At 43.0% G+C, this 6,413-nt stretch overlaps 1 long non-coding RNA gene across 1 annotated transcript; it reads right to left on the minus strand.

Moving 5' to 3' along the window:
* Nucleotides 1–281: 281 nt before the first annotated feature.
* Nucleotides 282–5,851, minus strand: LOC308256214. Its single transcript, XR_013961424.1, has 4 exons — nucleotides 5,577–5,851; nucleotides 4,194–4,321; nucleotides 2,551–2,695; nucleotides 282–1,327 (listed from the first exon to the last, which is right to left on the minus strand). It is a non-coding gene; the product is annotated as an uncharacterized lncRNA (long non-coding RNA).
* Between the last annotated feature and the right edge of the window lie 562 nt (nucleotides 5,852–6,413).

Consider the following 6,413-nt stretch of genomic DNA (forward strand, 5'->3'; position numbering starts at 1 on the left):
ACTAGCCCAGAGGCCGACATGCAGTAGACACTCATTAAAGTACATATTGTATAAATGCAACCATTTTGAGCACCTCAGTGCCCTCTACCTTTTCTCTGCCTTTTGGATTTTATAATTGTTAAAAATAGCTATTTCAATCTTTAGCACACACACAATTGATTCACTCAAAATAGTCCGGGTAGCCTGGCAAGACAGAGGCTCAGAGGTCCCATATGCGGAGCACAGAGTATCAGAAGATGTGCCCAGTGTTGATCATTCTTCAGATTCACATTCCACTCCATGCCCACGCCTTTATTTTATTTTATTTTTTTAAAATATATTTTATTGATTTTTCACAGAGCGGAAGGGAGAGGGATAGAGAGTTAGAAACATCGATGAGAGAGAAACATCGATCAGCTGCCTCTTGCACACTCCCTACTGGGGATGTGCCTGCAATCAAGGTACATGCCCTTGACCGGAATCGAACCTGGGACCCTTGAGTCCGCAGGCCGATGCTCTATCCACTGAGCCAAACCGGTGAGGGCCATGCCCACGCCTTTAAAGGAAGAACGCTGGACTTGGCATAGCCCAGAGTGGAGGAAGAGCTCCCCAGGTTCTCTTGGTTTTAAAGTGTCAGTGCCAGGACTCTGTCGGGATTTTGGAAAATGCCTGAGCGAGTCAGAGTCCCGGCTAGGACTCTGCCACTGAGAAATAACCTGGGTCATATTTGCAGTCTCTGCAGGCCCCGTCTTCCTCTGGAACAGGGAATAACAATACGGACCTTAAAGGGATTATTCTAGTGCAAAGACTGAGTTAAAGTAGGTGATTAAAAATAGGGTGGTAGAAGAAAGTGTGTACAAATTAGATGCACAAGAAGATAATAGTTTGCGTCCACCCCTAGGGTGGAAACAGTGGATACAATTTTGTGAAAATGGAAAAATTGTCTGTTGGTTATTTAAAATAATTTTTAGCTGAAGATAAAGAGCACATGCATAATAAACCAGTATTTATAGTAAATTCATCACAAGGGTATCTTAACAGTATTAATTCTTGTGTCTGACATGTATTTTCTGACACACACTCCTCTCTCCTTCCTCATTAGCCGGCTCGAACCGGCAGCCGGCAGGAAGGCAGCAGACAGGGACCCAGGAAACAAGGGTGAAGAAGCTCCCACTTCAGATGGTTTCTGAGATAATTTTCCCCTTCCCTCAGGCTGAGATATTCTGCCATCTGTTTTGATTAAACCTTTCAAAATTCAACTTGTGTTTTTCCTTCTATTCCTTTGAAATCTCCTTTAATTCAACAGTCTTTAGGCTTTCTTCTTTCCCTTAACCACCATCTGGTGCTTCTATTAAAAAAAGAAAGAAAAGAAAACACATACAACAAACACTTTGAGTTCCTAGGAAGAAAGGTATAATGATGAGGATAATTTATTCCCATAGTGAGGCCCATTACTATTTCCATGGCAACAGACTGTGATGTTCTGAACATGGGACTTTGTGATCATCACAAGAACAGGATGGCAAAAGGCCCTGTTCAGACTCTTTGTCCTTATGGATTCTTTGGGTAGTCACCCTTGGTGGCTCCGAACTGTCTGCAGAATTAAGTCCAAAGGCCTTAGCATGGCATTCAAGGCCTCTTCTGCCTGGTCTAATCATTTCAGGCTCATCGTTGGCCAATCCCAGGGCACCTGGTACTCTGGCCATTCTCTACAGCTCCCTGTGTCCTGGACACATTATACTGAGTGGCCAGATTATGATGATCTCTGAACACATAATAATCTGGCCACTCTGTATATCCTATATAATAAAAGGCTAATATGCAAATTGTCCCCTCGACCAGGAGTTCGACCAGCAGGCAGGCCGGCCAACTGCCCATGTCCCCTTCCCCTGGCCAGGCTGGCTGGACCCCACCCATGCCTGAATTCATGCACCGGGCCTCTAATATATACACACACACATACTGAGTGGCCAGATTATTATGCATTCAGAGATCATAATAATCTAGCCACTCAGTGTATATTCTCTCACACCTCTGTGCCTTTGCCTATTGTTTCTTCTTTCAATGTCCTCCTTCCATTTTCCTTTTTTCTTTCTCTCTTTTTCTTTAAGCTAATGCATCTTCCTTATGCTAAAGGGCTAGCTCAAATGTCGCCTTCCAGATGGACTCTTCCATGGCTCACCTAAGCAACAGGAGTATCTCTCTCTTCTGTGCTCCCCGCATTTTGCTTGAACAGGAAGAATAACACCTAACTTTTCTGAGAATCATAGTTATCTCCCCTTTATTTTAATTTGGGTTATTTGCTATTGGGATCTATGCCTGTTTCATTTATATAGACCTCCCAAATTATTTCCTATTTGGCTTTCCATGGTTTCTCAAAACACGCTAGGGGCTATGTGGGCAGGCAATTTATCCCCATTTTACCGTAAGGAACACCAGGTTTTAGAAAATATAAGTGCCTTTGGGAGGTAGCAAGTGGCAGAGCCAGAATTCCATTAGTAGATGGGAAAGAATGGGGACTTTTGGATCAGGCATATTTGTGCTCAACTTAACCTTCTGTTCCTCTCTCACCTTCCATTTCTTCACCTTTGAAGTCAAGATTAAATGAAGTCAAGATTAAATGAAGTCATGGATGTAAAGATGCTTGGCACATAATTGATATTCAAGTCATCTTGGTTTTCTTCTTTCCCCTTCAAAGGCTGCTTTCTAACATCATCTAGAAGCAAAATAAAAATTATTTTTACATTTTTGTTTCCTAAATTTTTACAGGTTGCTGAAATCCAGATGAACAACCAAATGAATGTCTTCAGCATCTTCCAGAGAAAATCTTTGTCTTAATTCCCTCACCTGTAATCTGCTTTAACAAAAGAAGCTACCTAACAGACTTGGGAAAATTAAAGGAAGCAATGTATGGATGCCTGAAGCTCCTACCACAGTGCTTGGTATGTTGAAAGTGATCAGGCCGTTAACAATTACATTATTGTCACTATCTCATCATCTTTATCGTTATTATCACTGGCTTTTGCATGACAGAACAGAAGGCCCTCTGAGCATTACAAAAATTACAAAGATTGTCACAAGGCTCTTTCCTCATGCTTTTGTTACCTCAGCCTGCGCTCTCCTCCATCATGTGGGCAGTCACTTCCTTCTGTAAGATTGTAGGCTTTAGATAGGGCTTCTGGGCCTTATCTGTAATTCTTTCTGTTGGGTGGACCTCAAACAAAGCCTCCAGTAAAATTTGGCCAAAGGAATGCTGAGTGATAATTCTCCACGGTGACCCTGAAATAAGGCTCCGGAGCCTCTGAGTCTGTCCTCAGGAAGATGTTAACTTTCAACTGCGGCATGCTGGCTGGCAGAGCCATTTTTCATGAAGGTTGTACATGCCTGGAGATTATTGGACAGAGCTTTTGGATACTTTAGATACTTCAACTTGTAGCTTTTCCACATCATCTTTCCTCATAGGACATAGACAATTCCCAGATTAGGAGACAGCCAGCTCCTGATCTCAGGGGGATGCGGGAGGTTCTCAAGAATTATGTCCTGGAAAACATGTGCACCAGGTATGGAGCACAGCCCCACCTGGATGAGTTAGTGGTAGCATCAGATATTCGTTCAGCAAAGGTTTTGTTGAGAATCTCCTCCATTTTAGGCCTAGTGTTGAGCTAAGCGATACTATGAAATCCGTGTAGCGCCCTGCAACCCCCTCCCCCACCACCAAACCGACCACCCGGTGATAAAAGAGATTACTGCCTTCAGATAAGAGAAATACGGCCCACAGTGTTTAAGTGACTTGCTCCAATCTCACACAGATAAGTGGCAGAGAAAGAATGCAAATTTAAACCCCAGTCTCTGAGACGCAGAGCTCATACACTTTCCCCTGGCTCCCTAGACCACTTGCAGACTCCCTACGATTCTTTGCTGGGGATCACACCCCAATAGCAGGTGCTGGTCAGTCTGTCCCCTTTCTTGCTGTCCTTCACGCTAGGGTTAGGATTACGGGGAACTTTGCTAGCTCTCCTTCTGGCCATCGCTTAGATTATGGCCTCTGGGCTGTGCCTTCTTAGGAACGGGTAAGGCCCTCACTACTCAGGGTGCAGAAGGTCAAAGGGAGGAGATTTGTGGTGTGTCCTGTACTACCTTCCCTTTTAGAGCTCCTCCCTTTTCTTCCCTTTGCTACAGCTGGGTTGGGGTGGGGGGCATTGATTCTGACTCACCACACACTTCGAGAGCCTCTGACTCATCTCAGCTCTGGTGTTCTTCCAGCTCTGCTCAGAACACTGTGGGTGCCCTTCCCCAGCTGCCCAGGAGCAGCCAGACCCATTCAGATGTGCTTGGTTCAGCCCTAAATGAAACCAAGTTCATTAGTAAATTAGACACACGCACAAGAGTCAAAAACTCCCCAGCGACCAACGGGACTTAGGCAAGTTTTAGACTGTGTTGAAGCCAAGATTAATGTGCAATATCATTAGAATTAATTAACTGCTTTGGATTCAAGCATACAGCTTACATTTACATTGGTAGTGTCATCGATAGGTAAAAGTTTATTTTTAAGTTAAAAACTTCTAGAAGTTAACTATAAATATTAAGTGTGAGTAGTTGAAAGTTAGCCATAATTTTTTTTAAAAAGTTAACTATAAGTTAAAAGGAAAAAATTCTCTTTATTCATTATTTTATATAGCTGTATAATAAAATATCCTTCTGGATGTTGAATATCTGTAAGAGATCACATTTATCAAAAGAAAAGAAACAAACTTTAACTGCTTAAAGAGTTATACTTTGGCTGTTCCTATATAGTAAATGACAGGTGTTTCTTCAAGTACATGAAGGGCTCCGAGTTCATTCTATGGTTCCCGATTGCTATTTTAATCACTATGCAGCAATTCCATTTCAAAAGAGAATTTTGCATTTGGCAGAATTTTGGCATTTCACTGCCCTTCTTCCCATGAGCCGGTTCTGGTTCACTCTCCAGCAAGCTGTCCCTGTTTCTTTACTGTCAAGGGTGCTCTGCCCCATCCTCGGACAGCTTTGCTTACTCCAGCTGGAAAACTCCAGTTTCCGACTTTCATCCTCCTCTGCGTGGTGGTTTTAATGTTAGCATCCAAAATGGTCTCCTCCTGCAGTGAGTACCCTGCATAACAGCAATGAACTACTTCCTTTCGGGGAAATCTGGCTTTATCGCCACTTTGAAGAACAGATGTTTATATGTTTTGATGAACCACAACCCTCCCCACCCCCAATCCAGAAGATCTTCCCACGTGCTTTGACACCAACCTTCTTATTTTCTATCTGACACCTCCTAGATTACGTACTAGACCTCTGAAACGCGTATTTACAAAGATACGGTTATAGGCTGGTACTAGGATTTTTGTTACCTCCCTTGGTTATAGTTTTTAAAAAAAATGATTCCAAGGAATTTATGTTCTGCAAGAAATGAAACTAAGCCCTGGTTATGCAGAAACTTGATAATATCCTCCCTGGAGAGCTCCCCTGGCTCAGCCCCCTGGGGACCCCGCACGGTGCTGGCCCGCAGCACCTATGTTTTAGACGTCTGTTTGGAAAGCAGGGAGTTGTAGGACGAAGGACGTTTTAGGACTTACAGGGAAAGGGAGCCGCCTGCGTTGAAGTCAATCCCGTGCCGAAGCTGAGGCAGCCCCGCCTCAGACACCGCATGTGTTCTGGCTTTCAGCAGAATTGTTCCCCCAGCTCCGCTCTGCAATGTAAAGCCCCATTGCCCACTGCAAGTCTTAATGAAAAGCAGCTCATAAGCAAGTTACGTAACCTAATTGTAATCCAGGGATCAGCGTGGTTATATTATTTGAAGACATAGCATCCATTTTCCATGACCTGATTTTGAAAAGAAACCCAGGGAAGGGAAAAAAAACACACACACACACAAAACCCAGTTCAGCACTTGGCTTCCTGTGCTCATTCTAATGAGAACGCTTGTAAATAATTGAAAAACAATGACTTTTGAGAACATTAAGCTCAACTTAGTTCAGGGTTACATCTCAAAGCAGCTTTAGCTGTTTAAAGCAAATTATAAACGATCATGAAACGTGGAGCTTATTTTTGCAGGCAATTTAGTCATTTAGTAAGTTTAATTTCCTCATCAATGCAACACATGTGGAATAGAGGCAAGGTGCCGGGGGATGCTAAGATGCATGAGCCTGCTCTCAGGAAGCTTAAAATCGGATAAGGGTTGATAATAATGTAGCACCACTGGTTCATTAACTGAAACAAATTCACCATAGTAACGTGAGATGTAGGGAAAACAGGATTGGTGGTTGGGGCAGGTCGGGGAGGAGGGACTGGTTCTACAGTAATCTGTGCTTTCTTTGCAACTTTTCTATAAATCTAAAACTATTCTAAAATTAAAAGTTTATTTTTAAAAACCTAGATAGGGAAACAGTTGGACTCATAAATAGAAACACATC

Source organism: Plecotus auritus, assembly GCF_963455305.1.
Source record: "Plecotus auritus genome assembly, chromosome: 8".
Classification (NCBI taxonomy): domain Eukaryota; kingdom Metazoa; phylum Chordata; class Mammalia; order Chiroptera; family Vespertilionidae; genus Plecotus; species Plecotus auritus.